This window comes from Macaca nemestrina, chromosome 9, assembly GCF_043159975.1.
Source record: "Macaca nemestrina isolate mMacNem1 chromosome 9, mMacNem.hap1, whole genome shotgun sequence".
Lineage (NCBI taxonomy): Eukaryota > Metazoa > Chordata > Mammalia > Primates > Cercopithecidae > Macaca > Macaca nemestrina.
This window is the reverse complement of record NC_092133.1, coordinates 22,538,450-22,561,881: the sequence shown is the minus strand read 5'-3', so window position 1 is coordinate 22,561,881 and position 23,432 is coordinate 22,538,450. Positions and strand designations below refer to the sequence as shown.

Genomic DNA, 23,432 nt, shown 5'->3' with positions numbered 1-23,432 from the left:
GGATGTGCACAAAGACAGAGGAAATCGCTCACCTCACAGGGACTAAGTTCCACAGGAAAGAGAACGTAAGTGCTTATGTTTTAAGGACAGAGGAAGTGCTGTCCACCAGGGAAGAGCCTGTCTCCTGGCTGGCAAAGTCCTTGCTCTTAAATTATCAGTGGTTGATATGGTACAAGGGCTAAGATAAAACCTGATGAGATCTGCAGGTGTTTGACTTCCCAAGAGCTGTCGCTCTGATGCATTTTTGTGCTTGAAACAACTCCAGAGTGAAGATGGGATGTACAAAGACTTGTGTGGATACACTTTGTATTAGCCAGGATTCTCCAGAGGGACAGAACGAATAGGATATATGTCTGTACGAAAGGGAGTGTATAGGGGAGAACTGGCTCACATGATCAGAAGGCAAAGTCTCATGAAAGGCTGTCTGCAAGCTGGGGAAGAAAGAAGCAAGTAGTGGCTCAGTCCAAAAGCCTCAAAAGCAGGGAAGCTGACAGTGCAGCCTTCAGTCTGTGGCCCAAGGCCTGAGTGCCCCTGGCAAACCACTGATGTAAATCAAGAGTCCAAAGGCCAAAGAACCTGCAGCCTTCCAAGGGCATCAGAGGAAGAGAAGGAAGCATCCAGCATGGGAGAAAGATGAAACCAAAAGACCCAGCAAGCCAGCTATTCCCTCTTCTGCCTGCTTTGTTCTAGCCATGCAGACAGACGATTAAATGGTGCCCATCCACATTGAGGGTGGGTCTTCCTCTTCCAGGCCACTGACTCAAATGTCAATCTCCTCTGTCAACACCCTCACAGACAACACCCACAAACAATACTTTACCAGCTGTCTAGGCATCCTTCAGTCCAATCAAGTTGACACTTAATAGTAACCATCACACACCTATAGGCTGTCAAGGGCTATGATAAGCACTGCCTGGAGGGTTGTGGAACAATCCTCAGAGAGAATAGCTTTGTGCAGGATCTTGAGGATATGGAGGAGTGGATGTGTTCATGCACAAGTGTGTGTGTATGGGATACACAAACATGTCATATACTATACATATATATGCCTTTCCTCCCTCTATCTTTCTCTATATATCTATATATATGGCAATGAGTGTTTTGAGTTGGGGGAAAGTCTTAGCTTTTAAACACAGGGACAGGGATTGAAAACAGAACCCTGATCTAGGAGTTTGCCAGTGCTCAGGACAGTGGAGTTAGAGGAAGGTGTTCTTGTCCCAGCTTTTAGGCCAGAGACAAAAGGTAGTCTCAGCTCGTTAAGTAAGGATGGCCCTGGATCTGTAGGGAAGAACCAGAAAGGGGAAGGGGGTCAGAACTAATCAGCTCATATGGCTCCGGGCTTCACAGTACCATTCCTGGTCATCCTTTGTGTGTGCAGCAACAAATGTCAGCCTTTGTTTTGCTCTCTGGGTGACTCCTGTCCTCCATGCCACCCTCCATGGAACCTGCTGAAGCAGAGCCTCAAAGTCAGGGTCACCTGGGCATGTATTCACAGCCACTTCTTCTGGGTTCTCTGTTGTGTGGCCTGGGTCGGGCAGGGTCTTGGCACCCCGTCACTGCACTTGCTTATCTGCAGCATCTCGGGCCTGTGCTCACTGTTCACGGTGTTAGTCCTGAATCACTCACCGCAACTCACTTGCCTCGTGCTGCCCAATCTTACTTCAGTTGTCCTGATGACTAATGTGGTTACTTGCTCTCAGTTTTTAATTGTTTTGGTTTGTATTCGGTACATGCTGTTGTTGTCTTATGGGTTTTGTCTCCTCTTAGTGATGATGATGATGATGATGATGATGATGATGATGATACCTATTCGGTGATAATGATTCCTCACTCTCTATCCCAGCAATACAATGAAGAATGTCTTATGCACATTTTCTCTGACCCAGCCCTGGGCTCCTACTATCATGGGGCAGGGATGACTCAGACTCTGCTGATCTCAGCTTTGCAGATGCGATCTGGACAATTTCCCTGCCTGGGAGCAGGATGGGAGCAAAATTGATGGAAGCAGTAGACATATGACACTCTTTGTGAGGTGTCAGCTCCAGGCTCTTTGTGGGGTTGGAGACTTTCTTGTACCTTCTGCATATTCCCTGCTTTTCTGCAGCACTCCCAGCAACCTCTTTTCACTGGGGCGGAGAGAACCATGGTGATGGTATTGAAGGGATTGGATTCTGTCTGTAGCTCATCAGGGTCATGTGTGGGATAGAGGCCACGCATGAAAATCAACCCGCTTGTTATGTAGTGAATGTCTGTGGTTTGCATTCCCAGCCATCATTCCCTCTTCTGGCAATAGCCTCACTCCCATCTATGTATTGCTCTCAGTTGGTGTGTTTGGGGTGGGCTCCAAGGTGACTCTATGAGCTAAACCCAGATTTGTAGCCTGCCATTGTATCCCCCACTGTGACCACAATGAGTGGGCCAGGGGCCCATCCCTGAATTGGTCAGAGCCAATGAGATGCCAGAAGACTTTCAATGGAATTGTTGAGAAAGAGGCAGTGTTTTTTCCCACTGGATGTGCCATGTCCATCCACAACCTGGGGCACCATGGAAGATGGAAGAACTCTGAAAGAGGAAAAGAAATGGAGCCCTAATGACACCAATTGAGTCCTTAATCTAGTTGTGTGTGAAGTGAGACCTATCTCTAGACTTTTAAAAAATTTCATGAGCCAATACATTCCCGTTCTTTTAATTAGGCCAATCTGAGTTGAGTTTTCTGTCACTTACAACAAGGAAGTCCTGACAGATATAGCCCTGTGACCTTTGGGTCAAAGTCACCTCATCAATATGCTCAAAGATTGCGTGAATTTGAAGTGAGTTTCTTTGTTTTGCTTCTTTAGTTGGGTGTCACTTTGTCCTTGTGTTATGATCAACTTTCTAATTCAAACTAAGTTGACACTGCCTTACTGAACTTATCTAGAGTCCATCAAACCAAGGTCAGAAACCCATAACCCACATGCTGTCCTATGGGGGCCAACAGGTCAAGTATATAAGATTACTTGGAACAACTCCTTGGGAGGGTGGGAGGAACTTTCAGTTATCCATCAATTTCTGGGATTCTCTTATGTTACTGGATAGGAGGTAGAGGACTTCTGACCATCTGGGCTTCCAATCTCGGGGTCCAACTTACCATTTGCATGTTTCTAAAGAGGACAGAGCAGTTGTTCTCACAACTATTTCCTGGCTCTGCAAATAGCACAACGCCATCATCGTCCCAGAGGCATGACCCAAATCCTGGCTGTCCTGTAACAGGAGTTGTTGCCACCAAGTGACTTATTTCATGGTGAAACCTTCCAGAAATGGGTTTAGACATTGTTGGAATGTGTATGTATTTTTGTGCATGGCATTTTGGGGACATTATTTGATCTAGTTGGCAAAGTGAAGCCAGATGAGCTGAGAGCATAGGTCATTTGGGCTGCCAGCTTTCTGCACTTAAATATTCTGCTTTATTCCCCTCACATTTCTATAGAAGTTCAGCTTTCAAAACTATGCAACAGTATTTGGGCACAAAACTCTGTAAATGCCAATAATCTCTGTAAATCATCTATGTGTGTACATGAATGCAGTGAATAATAAAGGAGCATTGTGGTCAAATGTGTGGACCCTGAAGTCTGCACACCTGTGTTCCTCATTCACCTGAGGAATGAGGAATGTCTGTCTTGAGGAAGAGAGGAATGTTGGGGATCACATTTCTTTTGTCTTTCCAAAACCAGCTGGGGTGTCACTGGCTCACCAAATTCCTCCATGTTTCCCATTTACAGTCTTTTTGGGCTGCTTCATCACACCATGAAAGGGGATGTATTCTGGATCCTTGTCTTACCATATTATTTGATTATTTATTATTTTTTGGTCTATGTAAGCCTTTCCTCCCTCTCTAGCCTGAAAGTGCTGGGTGGGTCAAGGCTGTGCCTATCCTGCTCCCCACTCGAGGTCTAGCACAGTGCCTACATGTCGAGGGTGTTGGGTACGGTCTTGTTGACCCTTGGGCCTTTGCTGCCATGGTGATGGGGTTGGCCAGTAGGTGTGAGGGAAGAGCCTGAGGGCAGAAGTTAGGGATGGGAGGAGAGGTGTGGGTGGGGTGGCCCAGGGAGTGGGGGTTCAGTGAAATAAGGAGGCTAGAACCTTGCTTCTTTGTACGAGGAAGGTTCATGTGGCCCATTAGCTTCACTGAGAATGGACCTGGATTCATGGCTTGAGGGGGAGCTAGAGACCTGGAAGCAACCACGGCCATTTAACCAAGGTCCATTGCCCTGGTGATGTGGGGTCCTTCCCCTGGGCCAACTCTTCTGTTGGGCCAGTTCTGTTAGGTGGTCTGTGTCCTGCCCCATGGGGTCTGAAGGACATAGAGGGGCTAATGGCCAAAGAACTATGGGCAAAGGACTTGCCCTTGTTCTTCTTGGATGGGAAGCATGGAGGACACCTGGAGTTGGTCCCTGATCCTCTGTTGTCTGCAGCCATAGCCTCAGGATCTCATGGAGGCAGAAAGACCTAGCCTTGCTCTCAAAGCAGCAGGCCCTTATTCCTACCACTTCTGCCTCAGCTCGCCCGCTGCGCCTCCTTGGGAGCCCCTCCTCAACCATAGCCCCCAACACATTGGCAGCATGCTCAATTGTTGACCAGGGAAGAAACTTACAGCTCACCAGAGGAGTGACCCTGCCCTTCCATTCCCCACCTGAGATGGTCTGGGGTCTCTTTCTGGATCCCAGATGTGCCTCTGTGTGTGTGTGTGTGTGTGTGTGTGTGTGTGTGTGTGTGTGTGTTTATGAGAGAGAGAGAGTTACTATAAAATTGGGGGCAGAGAACAAGTGGAAAGTCACAGAGAGCATTTCTTCCCTCTTGGGTGCCCCAGCCCCCAACCCTATGGAAGCCACCTGTCCTGGGCATGAGGAGCCTGGGAAGGGAGTGCAGTACAGAGGGCACAGTGCTTCCAGGACTTCTGACCTCCAGGAGTGTACTTTTGGGAAAGGAACTCAAATGTACAGCAGCTCCTCTTGGGTTACCAAGTGTGTAGACTTGTATAGGCAGCTGGGCCTGGTCCCTGAGCCGAGCCCCAGGGGCTCTGATGCTCCTATTTACTGTCTTCCTGACTTGAGCACACCATCTCCCTTTCCACTGTCTCTACTTTTTCATCTGTAGAATGGGTATCCTACCACCTCACTCCAAAGGTAAGTCTAAGGAGACCACAGGTGAGGCAGCACTTTGCAAATTCTAATGTTCCTTGCCACAGTGCTGATGGACATGGTGGATGACAGAGCACAGGAGCCCCGCACTGAAGTGCTGGGGGTCTGCAGAAGGACAAGGAGGGACAGAAGAGGCTGCTCCAAGGAAGGGCATTTGGTTCCTACAAGAGTCTTGGATCTTTGTCTTCTTGCTCTGGGCCATAAGGAACCAGAGGCGCAGTCGGGCTTTGGGGTGGTGGATGCAGGCAGCTGCAGGGGATGGAAAAAACAGGCACCGTCCTTCATTGCCTCAGATTTATCCAGTTCTTTGTCCCTGGTCTCAGAGGGTTCCTTTCCAGACTGTGTTGGGAACTACAGGGGCCCTTGGACCTTCAAGTGTGATTTTTTTTTTTTTTTAATGGAAGTGGTTCTAGAGAACTCAGGAAGAAAACTGGCATCATAAAAATATGATGTGATGTGGCTAACAAGAAAGCATAACAGGCCTGGCTCTGCATGGCCTAATATAGCCTGGCATTCAAGCCCCAGCCAGGATGTAAATGGGGATTGGTAATTGAAAACACGAGAGGTCTCTCGGATGGGATGACGGAGAGCCTGCTGCGATCTCTGAGGCGGACATGCCAAGGGGATCTGAAAAGCGGCCCAAGGGGACTGTCCTGGGTTTCTAAGTGTGGGTGGGGTTGGGACCTGGATGAAGGCACCCCCCTGCAGCCTCCTGCCCACACTCTGCCTAGCGGGTCAGCGTCGGACTGACCAGTTCAATTAGCCCTCATGGGGAGGAGTGGTGGGCTCAGCGCCACCAGAGGTCATAAATTCCATCACCCTGACCTCTTGAGAGCAGAGTGGACCAACCTCTCCATTCCCCTGCCCTGCCAGCATCCTGGCTAGCTGGTTTTGGCCCTACATGGACTCTGAGAGAACATGGCCCAGTCCTCCCCCTCAGACAGCGGATTGACGCCAACTTCGAGTGTGGAAGCATCATGGGGGCAATGCCAGACACTTTTTCTTCCTCATCCTCTCTCCTCCTGCAAAGACACAGATCCATGAGTCAGCCAAGAAGCTAAAGGACTCTGATGCTATTTGGTGCTGACTTGCGACTCAGGTCTGGGGAGGTAGAGGGGGCAGAATGTGGGAGAGGAGAAACAAGTTTGGGAGTGAGAATGGTTTCCCTGGGGCCACCTTGCCGGGTGACCAGTTCATCTCTGTTTGCCTTGGGCCTTCCTGGTTTTGGCACTGAAAGTCCCAAATCCCAGAAAACCTCTCAGTCCAGGGAGAACCAGGATGGTTGGTCATCCTTTCCCATCAAAACCTCTGAAGTCTGCTCCTATGGGAGCACCATCTCTGGATTGGTGTCCCACGTGACTCAGCCAAGGACCCAGAGCCTCCTGCTGGCAGAGCTAGGACTTGAATACAAATCCAGGGCTGTTTGCCCCCAGCCTGCATTACTCAGGTCCTTCCAGGAAGTGGGACACCTGGATCTCTCCAATGATCTTGGCCAAGGCCTTTCCCCAGGATGGAAGTGGTGGTGAAATACCCAAAAGAGGGAGGAGAGGGGTGAATGAGTCACCCTTGGAGATCAAAAAATAAGACCCTGCAGTTCACCCTAGCTCAGAGATGTGGGATCCCAAGAGGGGAAAGATGCGATCTCTGCCCTTAAGAAGTTCACATCCTTCTTAGAAAGGTGCAGTGGGCTTGCCTTTGGGTGCCTGGCTCAGGTGCCACTCAGTGCCACCTACACACACTCACCAGGAAAAAATAGACAAAGGGTGTGGTTTATCAAGATTGCATTACTTTTAATTTCCCTTATAGAATGTATTCATTCAAGAAATATGTATTGAATATTTGTTCTTCAGTGTGTTGTTCCTTGTGTATGAAACATACTCTTCTCTTTTCCCCTCCTTCTGTCCTTCACCCCGACGTCCCAATTCCACCCATTCCTCAGGTCCCAGCTCAACAGGTAATATTTATTGAACACTTAGTACGGATCAGGTGCCATAGTAAGCACTTTGCACTGCTTTAATTAAATACATTTAATCCTCATGAAAACCATATGATTCTATTATATCCATTTTACAGATGAAGAAACTGAGTGGTTAACTGGCTTGCCCCATTATGACACATGGCTCTTCACTGTTAGGCTGGGTTGCACCCCGGCTTGCACTTTCCCTGCAAGGAAGGCTTTCCTGAGCCCTAGTGCCCAGTTTCCAAAGTCCCTTTGATTAGTCTCCGCTTGAGCACTTGTCACCAAGCTGTGACACACAGTCTCCTTGTCTGTCTCCTCCATGAGATGGGGTTCCTGGAGGGTTGGACTCCTTCCTGCTGTGTCCCTGAGAGTAGGCATTTAGGAGGAGTTTGGTAAATACATATTGGATGAGTAAATGAATGAATTGATGGATGAGTGAATGAGTTGCCTCAGTGGCCATAGGAGCTCTGAGGTCCTCAGCAAAAGCCTTTGTTTTGTCACTGAGGGGCACTCCACACTGGCAGCATTGGGCCGAGGAGCTCTTGACGGCACAAGGCAAACAGCCCTTCTGAGTAACCACATAACTATGACATCGGGAAACAAACTGATTTTTAAATACTAAAACAAGTTTAAACTTTTTACAGTAAATGACATCTTTTCATGAATTCTTGGGATGAAACTGAGATTTGGAGGAAATTTCATGCTTGTGTTGGTGTCGACAGGCACGTCTCAAATTTCACCCTTCACCCAGCCCCTTGCAAATTCTCCTCTGCTGTTGGAGTGATTTGGGGAAAAGTTTGAGAAATGCCACCCGGAGGAGCTGGCTGGAGCTCAGGACATGGGATGTCTGGACTCAGTGTGGGCTGAAGGAAGGGTATTTCAGGGAGGCGCACTGCAGGAGCAAAGGTGCAATAATGGGGACAGGTGGCCCTCTCCTTGTTCCTTGTTGCTGGAGCTGGGTGAGCAGCCAGTCCCTGTGAATGGCTCTGAACATGCCAATAGCTATTGCAATATACGATTAGCAGCCACATCCTGAAGTACCACTGCCACCACCACCACCAAGTACCATCACTTGGAAAACCTCACACTATTTTTAGTCCCTTCAGCTCAAGAAAATATTATATCATCTCTTTTCCTCCCTACAAGCCAATTCATTGTTGATCTTGTCCCGTCATAAAACCCTGTTCTCCTTTTTAGCTGTGCGAGACCAATCAGCGGTGGGGTGGAGTCCCTCTGCTATTTTCATATTTTGTGTCACTTGTTCACATGGGAAAAATCATGACATTTTCCCACGTTGGGGCCCTGTGCAACCTGGCTTTGAATTTTAAGCATGTAATTGCTCTGGATCATGCAAGGGGGCCGATGAGCTGACCGACCAGCAGGGCTCAGGGTTCCAGGTGCCTGATGTTGGCATGACTGGGGCTCGATGCTGACAATCTTATTGATTTTAGAACCATTTCCAAATAGAACAGGAGGAACCAGTGCCCTGTAGAGTGGTGGGAGAAAAGAGGGGCAACGTCCTCCATTGAAGGAATCTGCTCTGATTCAGTAGGAAGGCCGGGAGATGCTTGGCAGTTCCAGTTCATTGCAGGTTTACAAAATCCTTTTCCACCTTGATCTCTTTTGGTCAAAATTCTGGGAGTTGGGGTGGGCAGAAGACATGATCTGCCTCCTACAATTGAGGAAACAGAAAGGGCCAGAAAAACAGCCCAGTGCCCCATGGAGCTAGAAATGGCAGAACCGGACTGCAACTGGAGCGGCGTAGTGGCTGATGTGATGGGTCAGGGGTTCAGACAAACATGGATGTATATCAGGCTTTTCCATCTGTTGGGTGAGTATCTGCACAGTCACTTCTCTTCTCTGAGCCTCAGTTTTCTCAGCTGTAAAATAGGGATGATATCCTGTCACAAGTTGAGTAGAATGTGATAATAGATGGGAAGTACGTAGTAAGTGCTCAATATATGGTCCCTATTCATACTATGAATACTACTTTTTGCTGCAGATGTCCCATCTCTCTGTGTATCTTGCCCAGTCTTCCCCTCTCTCCTTCCCAGAGGGTCCCATCTGTTATCTCTTTCAACTTGCAGCCAAATGAGCTTAAAGAATATGTAAATAGTTTAAAAATTCAAGGCACAGACGTGTCTGTTGTGTTCTGGATCTGCCAAGAGACATCGTTGCCATTTCTCTGCCACTTCTAGCTCCATGAGCCCCTGGGCTACTTTTCTGCCCATTTGTTTCCTCAGTTATAGGAGGAAGATGATGGCTTCTGCCCACCCCAAATCCCAGAACTTTGACCAAAAGAGATCAAGGTGGGAAAGCATTTTGGAAGCTGCAGTGACTTGGAGATGTGCATGTCCTTTCAGCAGTGAAAGGGGATTAAGAGAATCTGCCGCCATGGGCTGGAGTCTGACCTGGCATCACCTGGACAATGGCTGGCATTTGTGGAGCTGTGAGTTTCTAAGAAGGAAATTATCTTGGCACCTCAGCAAAGCAATGGGCAGCTGTCTAGAGTCCCATCTGTAGGGGACACACACACAAAAAAAACACTGGAAATTTAATGTCACAGGCAATGTTTACCCAAGTGCTTTCAGGGAAAGTTTGATGAAATGGGAAGATCGTTTTTGGATAAGCTGTGTGGGATACAGCATAGTCTCCCAGAGTGAGTGCCAAGAGCACAAGATGGTCCCTAAATAGGGTGGAGACAACCTTCTGATGAGCTTTTAGTTTGCTGGGTATATTTGGGGCCAAAGCTGAATGGCTTGGGGAACCCCCTTGCCAGGGGATGCATGGGTCTCTCTATCATGAGTCTGGGCTGAGACTGGAAAGCTGGAAAGGGAGGAAGGTGCAGTGAATATCAGGCATGTGACTGTCCTGCTATTAAACCATTTACCCAGACTGTCCCACCCCAGCCTGAGGTTGACGTGATAGGGGTGCATACATTAGGCAGATGCTGTGGGAACTCCCTGAATGGTTGCCCAGCTCTGGGGTAGACCTGGCCATGCTTAAAGGAGAACAAACCCTGCCAGGATTTCAGGTGGCCCGGGAGGTGGGGGTGCTGGCAGTGAGTGTGTCTCACAAAGGCCACTGTCCTAGAGACAAAGGCTGGATGGAGGCTGGCCCAGTTCCTTCTGTTCCTAATCCTACAGAATCTCCTTGAAATTTCATGGGCCTCAGGGGTCACCATTGGCTGAGGGGTTGAATGCTCCATGGCCGAAGCTTCGCTCTCTGCTTGGTAGTGAAAACAGCCACCTCCCCACCACCCTGTACGGATGAGCCACGGCTCCTGGCCTCCTGCCGTTCACATGGTCTAGGTGGATGGTCCAGCTAGACAGCCAGCTGGGCATGTGCTGAGCCCCTGCTGTGTGCCAGCTACCCTGTTAGGTGGCTCCTCCTGTACCCAGTTTTTAATCCTTCCAATACACTTGCAAAGTCAGTGTTAGAATTCCCATTTTATAGAGGAGGAAGCTGAGGCTGGGGTTAAGGATTCTGCCTCTAGTGGCTTGGGGACTCAGTCCTGGTCTAGAAGGACCCTCCCTCCCATGCATGTCTTCCAGTTCTAATGTCCACACTGGCTGAGATTTCCAGTGTCCCGCCCTGCTTGCTGGGTCCTTGTGGGTTTTTGCTGTGGGTCAGGGAACTTCAGGATTCACAGATGCTGGCTGACTTAGGGTCTGGGGTGCTGGGCTCCCACCCTATTAGGGACCAGCCATAGCTGCTGGGGCCTCCTACTCAGGTGAGGAGGAAGCAAAAAGGCAGTTTTTTGTGGGACCCTGCACAGAAGGTGGACGCATGCTCAGGGGAATGGGGTGGGACTCCTTCTCCCTGCACCTTTCCAGTTTTTCTGGGCACTTGGTGGTGGGAACCCCAGGGGACAGTATTGCTTTCCTTCTGCTTTTTGGGGTGGGGCTGGGAGGTGTGAAAAGGAAATGCAGGCCCTGGGCAGAGGTCAACTACAGAGGATCAAAAGACCCATGTGGTATTTACTTGTCCCATTTCCTTGCCAAAGGCCACCCCTGGAGCACAAAGCCCGGATCCTCAGAACTTGAGCCCTGCTGTTGTTCTGGAATTCTGGACTGAGATAGGGCAGGGGGCCATGACCAGATGGATTCTTGCCTCGTTCTAGCCAGGGGAACAGCCGACTTGTTGGGCTGGACCAGGAATATGGCTACCCCCTCACCCACTTTAGGAATCCCAATTGATTTCTTTTTGACATTGCACTTTGCAACTCCCTTCTCCTGCAGGTGAAAGGGCAAATTGGAAGGTAAAACCTGCGGCGGCAAGGCCTTGAATGTTGCTTATCACCTCCAAGAGCAGGGTGGAGAGAGTGACAGCTTTATGATGATTAACCTGTGAGTCTGCTGCACTGGAAAAAAATTAATCTCGAGGCCCAAGACCTCCCCGCCCCCAGCCACTTTTAAATGCTACTTTCTCAAGGCTGTGAACTTGATTCTTCCCCTCCAACTCATTGTGTTTATTTTGAATAGTACTTCTCAGGAACTTTTACATTAAGCTTTCCTAGCTGATGTTGCTTGGTTTGGACTAACGTCAATAATAGGCTTATTTCCCTGGTGTAATAATGGAAACTATGCTTCATTTCATGTGCTGCCTCGGCTAAATTGTGGTGGCAACATGGAGCTCTGTATTGGGAAGAATCTGGGGCTGAGACCAGACTCAGCAGAAAGTAGTGCTGTGATTGATTAGCAATGCCTGTCATGGCCATGGGAGGCAGGAGTGGGGACATCTGCGCCATCCCCTATTTAGGAGATTAAATTTAATTTCCCCACTCCTGTCTGTCTAGTCTGTAGCAAGAAGACCCTTAACATAAAAAGTCAATCCTCTTCTACAAGGGTCCAATATGCTGTGCCCAGTAGGGCACGTTATGCTCTCCAGAATGGTCTTGCTTTTCACCCAGCTTTCAGAGTGATTTTTCTTTTTCTTTTTCTTTTTCTTTTTTTTTTGTGACAGAGTCTCACTCTGTCGCCAGGCTGGAGTGCAGTGGCACAATCTCGGCTCACTGCAACCTCCTCCTCCCGGGTTCAAACGATTCTCCTGCCTCAGCCTCCTGAGTGGCTGGGACTACAGGCGCACACCACCACGTCCAGCTAATTTTTGTATTTTAAGTAGAGACGAGGTTTCACCATGTTGACCAAGATGGTCTTGATCTCTTGACCTCGTGATCCGTCCTCCTTGGCCTCCCAAAGTGCTGGGATTACAGGCATGAGCCACTGCGCCCTGCCCAGAGTGAATTCTCTACAAAATAGATACCATCAGCTCCCTGCCACCTACAGCAACACACGTAGCCCTTCAACACGTGGACCCAGCTTTCCTCCCCGGCATCATCAGCAATACTCCTGCACCTGCACCTTAGAGTCCAGGTGTGCGGAATTTTTCTCATTGTGTTCGGAATTCACAGTGCCCTTTCCTACGTTCTTGCATTGTCATGTGTGTTCCCTTTGTCCGGAACATCTCTTCCTTTCTTCTTATCCTTTAAGATCCAGCTGACCTCTTCTGCCGCGTGCTGGATCCTAGCGCACGGGCAGCGCGAGTTCCAGGCGCACAAGCCACTGAAGAGGCAGCGGCGGCCTCTGAAAGGAACCGGGGCCTGAGGAAAGACGGTCGTGTTACAGCTCCCAAGAAGGCGCGCGTCGGTCAGCAACAAAAGCTTAAGAAGAACCTAGAAGTCAGGATCTGGAAGAAGATCGAACATGACGTGGTGAAGAAAGCCAGCAACAGCCTGCCCAAGAAGCTGACACTGCTGAAGGCCCCGATCAAGAAGAAAGGGGAGGCTGCTGCCACCTCCTCCAACAAGGCACCTTCCTGAGGAGGCTGGCCCCAGCGCAGGCCAACATCGCAGCCCCCGCCTCCACGATAGGACCTTGCAGGTGATCCCACAGGCTGCACTGTCAGGAAGAGGACCCTGCCCCCCAGCACTGGGTCTCACCTAGAACTTCACTGGGAGCCTGGCCTTTGGGCAGCAGATCCTAGGGTGCTGAGAACCCAGCAATGGCCGGGAAGATACAGTCACCAACTTCATCTGCCCCTGTCCCCCTTCCCAGGTCCTACCTTCATAGGTTCAACCCAGCGCAACAAACCTGAGTTTATCATTTAAAAAAAAAAAATCCAGCTAACATGTCACTTCCTTCGTGAAGTCCTCTCTGATCCCTCCAGACAGATTAGTCCTTCTCTCCATCATCTGTATTCCCACAGCATTCTGTTCATTTCTCTGTCATAGCACAGGGACATATAGACAGACAACTAAAGATGCAGCAAGCTGTTTCCCATTAGACCGGCAGCCTCTGGAGGGCAGAGACGACCATGGGATGCCGCGGTGTTAGCACTGCCTCTGGCTCCCAGAAGACGCTTGGTGAGGGGTGACTGAAGCAATCAACATGAGGATGAATGAACTCCAGGATGTGTTGTAAAGTGACTTGAATTTTGATTCCCATTTGTTCGAGCCTGCCAAGGCTTAAATCGCGTTTGTTGGAATGTGAGAAAAGGAGGAAGAGTGGTGATTAAATGTGCTTGATAAAACTTCTCTATTTTGTGTTTGGAATAAAAATGAGAAGCTTGAGATAAAACGGTGCTTGTTTCAGTGCTGAACAGGCTTCTCCAAGAAGGGCCTCGTGTCTAAGTGTCTAATCTTCCGCTCCAAGTGGGGAGGGTGGCACCAGGCTGGGCACTGTCGTGGGGGGCATTATAAGGGGTGGCAGTGGGATGGAGGTGGGAGACACCGTTTCCCAGGTGGCAGGGCATGGACGGTTCCACAGAGGGGCAGCCAGAGCCCAACATGCAAGGGTGGGAGTTAGTCGGGTGGGGCAGCTGTTCCAGGCAGGGAACAGCATGTGCAGGGCATGAGTTGTGTGCATTAACTTCCACCACACCAGGGCGCCATGCTGAGTAGGGGGAGCGTTCCCTGCTTCTTTCTCATCCAGATCCCCAGCTCCACCAGGCTGCATCCCCAAATGTAGTGTTCACTGGTCTGTTGATTTTACTTTTCTTGGGTGGCTAGTAGACATAATTTGTGTGTCTGTGTGGAATATGGCATCTCGTGGAGGTGACTTGTGGTGTAGGCTTCCCTACAGAGTTGGCTGTGACCCTGTTATCATTCTCTCACTTGGTGATATGGTTTGGCTCTGTGTCCTCACCCAAATCTCATCTTGAATTGTAATCCCCATGAGTCTAGGGAGGGACCCGGTGGGAGGTGACTGGATCATGGGGGCAGTTCCCTCATGCTGTTCACATGATAGTTAGGAAGTTCTCAGGAGATCTGGTGGTTTCATAAGGGGCAGTTTCCCCTGCACTCTGTCTCTCTCCTGCTGCCTTGTGAAGAAGGGGCTTGCTTCCCCTTCACCTTCTGCCATGATTGTAAGTTTCCTGAGCCATGTAGAACCGTGAGTCGATTAAACCTCCTTTGTTTATTAATTACCCAGTCTCAGGTATGTCTTTATAGCAGTGTGAAAATGGACTAATACACTCGGCTTCTCTGGCTAACGGGAAAGGCAGGGAGGGAGGGTGACACTTGCAGAGCCACCATTGCAGCCCACCATCCCTCCCATTTCATGACCAGGAAGGGCAGAACGTGAGAAGCAGAGCCGGGATTTGAAGGGAGTCTGTGGGCCCCCTGGGGCTGAGCATGTGTAATGAGCAGAAAGAGTTCGGGCCACTCCGAGTGTCCCCAGATCCTTCCCCCATCTCTTCCCACAGGGCTGAGCTGGTGAGGCTGCCTCACAGGGCCGAGGAAGGTCAGCACATTCAATCTGGTCCCGCAGAGTCTCCCCCAGGGGGCAGCAAGGATTTCACTTGGGGCTCTGCCATGGTTATTCTCTGCTGACCCTGACCAAGGCCATGTGGGGTGGCTGGCACCACGCCCTGGAGTTTACCTGTCCTCTGTGTGCTCATAGCTCAGTAGAGAAACAAGATTAATACTGACAGGCAAATAATACAGTTTGGATACAATCTGAAGCTATTTGGGACACAGGCACATCCTCGGAAAGTTGTGCGAAATGTGTTTGCCATCAATAGTATATGGCCTGACTAAAAGGTGTCCCATGCCCCCTTCTCCCTAACTTACACCTCAAAGCAGTGCTGCCCAGTAGAAATGCAATGGGAGCCACCTGTGTCATTGTAAAATTTCTAGTAGCCGCATTAAAAAAACTAAGAAGAGAAGTTGAAGCTAATTTTAGTAAAACATTTTATTTAATCCAATCGATTTGGAATGTTATTTCAACATGCAAGCAATATAAACATTGTTAATGGGCTATTTTACATTTTTAAAAAATACTAAGTCTGAACTGTGTATTTTGTGCTTACAGCGCATCCCAGTTCAAACTAGCTGCATTCGAGGGCTCCATAGTGGCATGTCCTTAGCAGCTATTGCATTGGGCGGCAAAGCCTCAAAGACTTAAGCAAGTTATTTAGCCTTTCTGTGCCTCAGTTTTCTCATCTGATGGATGGGGATGATAAGAGTACCTAGAGATAATACATACATAGGGTTTAGCACAGCCCCAGGCTCACGAAAACCTTTGGTAAATGCTCATTCATTATATTGCTAGTGTTGAGGGCAGGACTGGGGGGTGTGCAGTTCTCCCACTTTGGGTTTGGCTTTGGGAAGCAACTTTCCTTCAACTTGGATCCTGTGTCCACCTCGGTATTAGCTCTTACAGCCCTTTAGTCCACTGGTCCATTCCTTCTGGCTTGCTGGGACTCCCAACACCTCCCTGGGCAACGAGCTGCCGGGCTATGATGTTGGTGGGTGGAGGGAGAAGTGTTTTCCAAAGGAGAGGACCACACTTCTGATCTCCTAGGGGACCACTTTGTTAGCTTGGTTTGTATCATGGGTATCTAGTATATTAAATCCATGGGGCAGCTCATGACTCCTTTCAGCATGCTCAGGAGAAAGCCCAAAAGCCGGTAGGGTAACCTGTATGGCATTTTGCCATTTGGCCAGTTTCTGTCATGTGCAAATACGACAGTCCTCATTGGGAGCTCTGGAAGTAGTGTTGTCCAGAGGAGAGGAGCCCAGCCTTGCTTCTTGCCTCTGGGCTGTGCTTAGTGTCTGCCATTCAGAAACCCTTCAGTGATTAGGGTTGAAGACCAGTGTTTCCTCAGCCCTTGGTGGGATCCATCAGCTCCCTGGAGAAAAGAGGTTGCTTATCACAGCCAAGTAAGGGGTCAGGGCTTGGTGTGGATGTCAGCCCTGGTCCTGGCCCCCCCACTGTGGGCTGCTGGGCCTAATGGGGTCTCCCTGAGGGGCCTGCTCCTTGCCTCGCCTCTTTGCCTTGTCATCTTCCTTTCATCGTTTCATGGATTCCACAATTCCTCCCATTATCATTCATTTAACTAATACTTATTGAATACCAACTGTTTGCTTGGCACATGGTATACAATGGTAAACCCTGCATCCATAAGCTCACTGTCTAAGAGAGTAAGGCACTAATCAAACACTACAACCCCAGCCAGTGCCTGGGTGCGAGGGAGGGCCAGCTGGCTTGCTTGGTTTGGTGTGTGGTTGGGGTATTGGCATTGTTTTTCAAGCTTTCCAGGTGATTCTAAGGTGCAAGCAAGCAGGGCTACAGCCCGCCAGTAGGGGCAGGGGCAGGGGTTGGGGGGTGTGGAGGGAAAGCATGTGGTGGGGTGGGGGTTGGGTGGGAGGAAGTGCTTTGAATACTATTCCTGGGTACTCTCTGCAGCCCAGGTACAGAATCCGAAGCACTTCCTCCCACCCCTCTCTTCCTATCTGTGTGACTGTATGTGGGACATTCTGATACAGCCCCATCAAAATGCAAAATTGCGGTTTTTAAATTTTTTCTTTTAGTTTTTAGAGATAAGGTCTAGCTCTGTCACCCAGGCTGGAGGGCAGTGGCGTGGTCATAGCTCACTCCTGGGTTCAAGTGATCATCCCACCTCAGCTTCCCAAGTAGCTAGGACTACAGGCAGGCCACCATGCCTCGCAATTTTTTTTTATGTTTTATTTTCATAGAGATGGGGTCTCACTGTATTGCCCAGGCTGGTCTTGAGTTCCCAGCCTCAAGTGATCCTTCCACTTGAGCCTCCCAAAGTGTTGAGACTATAGGCCTGAGCCACGGCACCTGCCCCTCCTTGTAATTTCCAAGTAACACACCCATCAGTTATTTTAACCTTCCGTGTTTTTGTTGTTGTTGTTGTTGTTGTTGTTGTTTTCCTAACTTAAATGGTACCTGAGCCTCACTCCAGGATTTGGGATAGGAGGCGGCTGAGGAAGTGGGGAAGGATATTTGTTTTCACACAGTACTTGGCAAATCATGAAGAAAGTTGAAAGCATAATATTACAATTTTTAAATTTATTTTGTTGAATAGGCAATATATTTATGTGGTTAGAGAAAAAGGTTTAGAGTGAAGAATCTCCCTTCCAGTTTTACTTCTGTGCAATTACCACCCCCTACCCTTCACAGGGAAGCACTTTCATTTTTGTTTTATAAATTTTAGTTTAAAACTCCTTTCACCTCCCAGTTTTTTATACCAGAAGCAGTGTAATGTAAACACTGGTCTGCCCCTAAACAATATATCTCTTGGAGCTCTTTCTATGTCAGCACATAAAGAGCTTCCTGATTCTTACTTTTTTTTAAAACAGCTGCACAATATTCTGTTGGATGGATGTACTATAACATCATAATTTATTCAACCAGTCCCTATTGATGAACGTTTGTTTCCCGACTTCTTCTGCTATAATAAATTACGCTGCAGTGAATAACCTTATAAATATGTCACTCCACATGTTTGCAAGTCTGTCTGTGGGATAAGTTCTTAGAAGTGTGATTACTGGGGTTAAAGGGTATAAGCATTGCAATTTTGATAGATTTTACCAAATTGCCCTCTGTAGGGGTTCTCCCACCAGTAACGTATGAGGAAACTTGTTTCTCTACAGCCTCTCCAACAGAGTGAGTTCTTAAACTTTTGGCTCTTGGCCAACTTTGCTAGATAAATGATACTATCTCAGTGTAGTTTTCATTTGCACTTTTATTATGAATAAGGTTGAGCATCTTTTCATAGAGTTAAGGGTCAGTTATAAATTTGTTTTCTTTTAACATTTAAGTTCAGGGATACGTGTGCAGGTTTGTTACATGGGTAAACCTGTGTCACGGGGGTTTGTGGTACTGTAAATTTGTTTTCTATGAACTCTTTACTCACATCCATTTGTGTGATTATCCTTTTCTTACCAATTTGTAAGAGCTTGTACATTTTAGAAAGATTAGCCCTCAATTTGTGATATGGCTTATAAATATGTCCGCTTAGATTTTTCTTGCTTATTATTATTATTTTTTGAGAGACAGGGTCTTACTCTGTCACCCAGGCTGGAGTGAGGTGGCACAATCACAGCTTGCTGAAGCCTCGACCTCTCAGGCTCGAGCTATCTTCCCCCCTCATCCAAGTAGCTGGGACCGTAGGTGTGTGCCACCATGCTTGGCTAAGTCTTAACTTTTTTGTAGAGACAGAGTCTTGCTATGTTGCCCAGGTTGGTCTCGACCTGCCAGCCTCAAGCAAACCTCCTGCCTACGTCTCCCAAAGTGCTGGGATTACAGGCATGAGACACTGCACCTGGCCTGCTTATTTTTTTTTTCCATGCAGAAGTTTTAATTTTTATTAATCAAGTGGATCAGTCTTTTATGAGTTCTGGAATTTGAGTGTTGGCTAGAGATATTACCCATGGCTATATAGGAATTCTGCTGCTTTCATCCAGGCATTTCATAGTTTCATAGTTTTTAGTTTTAAGTCTTTGATCCCTTTGACATTTATCCTGAAATTTAGTGTGGGGTATGGATCCGACTTTATTTTTCTCCAGATGGCCACCCAGTTGGTCCCATACAGTTTATTGATTAAACTATATTTTCCTCACTCATCTGAGATGTCACCTTTATCACGTCCTCAGTTTCACACATAGCGGGGTCTATTTCTTACATTTTTATTCTGTTCTATTGGGATATTTGTCTGAGCATATGCCAGTGACACTCTGATTACTGGGAATAGATAGCATGCTCTTTTTCATAGCTCCTCTTTTTCTGTTTCTATGGATATGTTGGTTTACTTTTCTACACGAACTTTAAAATCAGCTTGTCTACTCTTGTAACGTCACCCTCCACCCCTAATTGTGTTAGTATTTTATAGACCAGTGGTTAGGAATGTAGATGCTGGAATGAGACTGCCTGCATTCAAATCCCAATTGCCATTTTCTCTGTGAGTGGGCAAATTTCTTAGTTTTTAAAACTTCAATTTCCCCATTGAATATTCCACACAGTATCCTGTTATGAGAATATTCACAGAAGGAACCCAGCTAACCCTCATTTCATTTACTAGGTACCAGGTACAATACACTTATTGCTGATGTTATGATTCTAATAATCATTATTGGAGTGTCTCCATGACAAAGTGTCCCCACACCAAAACAGCCATATCTCAATGTCATGTGTCACTGGAGGGTGGCAGAAGGAAGGGCTCTGGTAGCCTAGTTTGTCTATGACCATGAGATTGGGTGTGGAGGGCCTTCATGGCCTCTTGTCTCCAGTGGAAGAGCCTCATGTGTCCTGAGATTTAACACATGTTGCAACCTCTGGGGGCTGGGAGTGTTGGCTGGACACACTGTGCCCTTCTAAATCTCAAAACACAACCCCCATCTTTCCTCCTCCCTCCACTTCTCAGCACCTCTCCTCATCATAGATACATTCTTTGATTAAAGAAGAGAGAGGCCTGAATAATAGCAAGAATGATGAAAATAACAACATTTGCTGGTATTTCATGCGTCTTTATCCTCCCAACAACTTGGAAGGAGTAGCTGGGAAGGAATCTAAATCATGGTGACCATTCAACAGTTGTCAGGATTTTTGGTTTTGATGCATAGCTTCCAATAAACCCTGTTGGGCTGGAGCTTGACATCTTCCTCTTGCTACGGAGATGTGCAGCAGTGAAAGTCAGTCTCAGGCCAGATTCCACCATGTGAAATTCCACCAATGAGAGGTAAGTGTCCACCAAAGCCTCACCCCCATGCCTGTGAGTGCAGAAAGTCCTTGGCATTTGGACAAGCACCATGTGTAAGAACACTCCAGGAGAAGGAAACAGTGTTTTGGTGGCAGAACCTGCCATCCTTCTAGGAACACCAGGTGGCAGACCCCTCCATCACGTACGGGTTGGGGCACACAGAACCAAAGGGAATTCTAGTCCCAGAGCTGTGCTGGGCCCCTGGGTTTCTGCATGCTTGAACCCTGTTTATGCAAAGGCCAGAATGCTGGACAGTCTTTCTAACCAGCCCCAATTCTTGACCCCTGTTATTTACCCAGGACAAGTGTGTCTGACCTACATGAGGTTAGGCTATAAACCCTATGGTGTGAATTTAGATAAAGGTAGTTGAAGTCCTTGATAGCACCTTCTAGAGCATGTGTTCCTGACAGGGAATCTCAACTGTTTACTCTTTTTCTTAGGGTAAAGATGAAAGTAAATTTATCCACACGTCTACATTTCCTTCACATTGTTTATACTTAAGTATTTTAAAGTAATGAGATAATAGGGATTTAATTCAACCTGACTTCACACATGGGGAAACTAAGGCTGAAGAAGGCAAGTAACTTGCCCAAGGTTACATGGCCGCTAAGTGGGGTTCTGGAATTGAAACCTAGGTCTCAGCTGCCCAAAGCCTAGGCCTCTGCCCTGCCCAACTTTCTCTGAACAAGGCTTAGAGCTCTCAAAATCCTCAGTTCAAAGTCCCTCAGTAGTGTCTGATGTAAGGTCTCTAACTTAGGGTGGCTTCAGACCCTCAGCTATGGGTCCCTGAAAGCTGGTCCCTGAGGGACTGAAGGAACTCGGGGGGTAGGAGCCCAGGCCCAGATCCAGGCCTGGAGTCAGGCCTTCTACATCCAGCTGTGTGACCTGAGGCAGGTTACTGCATGTCCTGAGCCTTAGGTTTCCCTTCTGAAGAGTGAGAAGGATGATTCCTGAATGAAACAGTATGCATCAATATTTAATTCAGTGCCCAGTACATACTAGATGTCTGCAAACTGTTGCTGTCATTGTAAGGAATAGAACGCTCAATGCAAACAGGTTTAATCACATGAAAGGTGGTGTTTGGTTCATGCAACTGGAAAGTCCAGAGGTGGGTGGGTTGCAGGATTGGTTGGTCCAGGGCCTCAATAATGTCACCAGAGACCTAGTCCTTTCCACCCCTCTATTCTTGTCTACAATGACTGCCAGTAGCCCCATGCTTCATGGCTGAATTCATAGACCGAGCCACGGCCTGGTGATCCCTCTGAGTAGACGGGCTTCAGTCACAGGCTGTCTTTGGGACCGATGACTCTGGCCAGGAGATGGAATATGCTGGTTGGTGTGAGGCAGTGGGGCCTACCCCTCGAACTGGAGGCTTCATTTCCTCCAGAGAATACGAGTGTGTGTGTGTGTGTACATGGAAAGCAGGTGGCTGGTCCAGGGCCAACCAGGGTTCAGTTAGGAAGAGGAAAAGAGGGCCGGGAGATGAGTGGGCAGCTAACAAATATTGTGGTTTTTCTTATCCTTTCCCTTTTCTTCAGAAAGTACAAGGAAGATTCCTCCTATGACCCCATCTCTACCCTGTGGCGAACCAGTTTCTTCTCTGCTGCACAGGGGTCACCGCTGTCTTTTGTTGCTCACATCCGTTTGACACCTCCAACCTGTCCAAATGGGGTCCCCCAGGATGTTTCTCAAGAAGCCTTCTGGAGACTTCCAGCCCTCAGGGAGCTGTCCACCTCTGAGGACCTCGGCCTCACAAGTGGTCTCTCAGCGACACTTTGTCCCACCATGCTTTCCTACCCTGTGGTGACTGACTCCCTCAGAATGAGTGGACGCTTAGGAGCCATCGTCCTGACCATGCCCCTGATCCCACTCTTGGCCCTTTGCCCAGCAGGTGTCACCCCAGCCTTGGACTGAGCTGCTCCTCACACCAGCGCAGGGCTGGGCACCGGCCTTGCTGCCTAAATCCTCCTGCCCTTTTCCCCCTTAGGGCTTTCACACTTGCTGTGTCTTCTGCCTGAAAAGTTCTTCCCAGCGCTGGAGCTTTCATTTCCATTAGAGCCCAGTGCACATGTCACTTCTTGGTGAGGCCCCTGACCACCCAAGAAAGCCACACTCCCTATGATTCTTTATCTCAGCACTTATGTTTCCTTCAGGCACTTTCCACAATGTGCAGTTGCTTCATGTGTAAGAACGCTGTCCCACAGAGGCTGGGGCATAGCTGCTGCAACTCTTTTATCCCCATAGCCCACAGCAGATGAGACAATCAACTTTCATTGAATGGACTACCGAGGGTAAGTGTTAGTAGGCCTGAAATCCAGCATGAACTCGGGGTATCCGTGTGACAACCGCTGCCCTTTATCCTCCCTCCTTGTCTCTGCCCATTAGTCTATTGTGGTTTCTGTTTGGGTCCCGGTGAACATCCCTGTTCCGGCTGGGCCTGGAGCCACCCTCTGAGTCACAGCCTGCCTGGTGGGGGTTCCAAGCTCCCAGCTAGCTGTACCAGTCTCCGCACTTCCCCAGGAAGTGGCCTCAGCTCCTGTATCTCGAGCTTGTCAGCACCCTGAGAGCATCTGGTTCTATGGGTGTGCTGGGGACAGGGTGCTTCCCCCATTCATTGCTTCCACACCGACCTCACCTGGGAGGCCAGCCTGGTGTCTTCATCTGTTTATCTCTCTTCGTCCTTGAAACTGCATGACCCCCAGCAGCGCTCCAAGCAGAGGTCTTACACTAGCCCAGCTAAACTCTCCCTTTCTTCCTCTCTTCTCTCCCCTTCAAGGGCCTCGTGCTTGCTTCGTCACCCCATGCCAGAGCCAGGGATGGTAATGGCCATAGCCCTCGTGAGCCCTCTCTGCGTGCCAGGCAGGCGTGCTGCAGGCTTACCCATGAATGAGCCCAGGTGAGTGCTCTTCTCCCCATCTCACAGATGAGGAAACTGAGGCATGCATAGGTTGGGAAGTGAGTTGTGTTTGTTGGCCAGGACTTATTTTGACTGGTAACTACATGGTTCAGGCTGGCTCATCAAAGGGTGCCCTTGTGAGTGGCCTGCCACCAGTGGGACCGACAGGGCTCCCTTGGTGCTGCCAATGAGAGCGGTGGATGCCTCCACGTGGAGTCCTGTCATTAGCCCAATATTCCTGACTTCTCTTCTCCCAAGGCGATAGGAAGGATAAATGATTTAGCTGATAGGTGAATTTGGGAGAACAAACAGGTCTCAGGAACCCTCACCTTTTTCTCCTGCCTGCAGGGTGCCTGGGTTGCTACTATTGTTGGTCACGGAGTGAGCCAGG

The 23,432-nt window shown here is 48.6% G+C and overlaps 1 protein-coding gene across 2 annotated transcripts in view; it reads left to right on the top strand.

Moving 5' to 3' along the window:
- Positions 1–23,432, top strand: part of LOC105466699 (adrenoceptor alpha 2A) — a 66,326-nt gene that overhangs the window by 15,125 nt on the left and 27,769 nt on the right. For both annotated transcript variants that reach the window (XM_071069155.1, XM_071069154.1), the window contains 2 exons: positions 22,299–22,436; positions 22,922–23,041. The gene's annotated coding sequence lies outside the window, so the exon portion shown is untranslated. The remainder of the gene's footprint in view (positions 1–22,298; positions 22,437–22,921; positions 23,042–23,432) is intronic.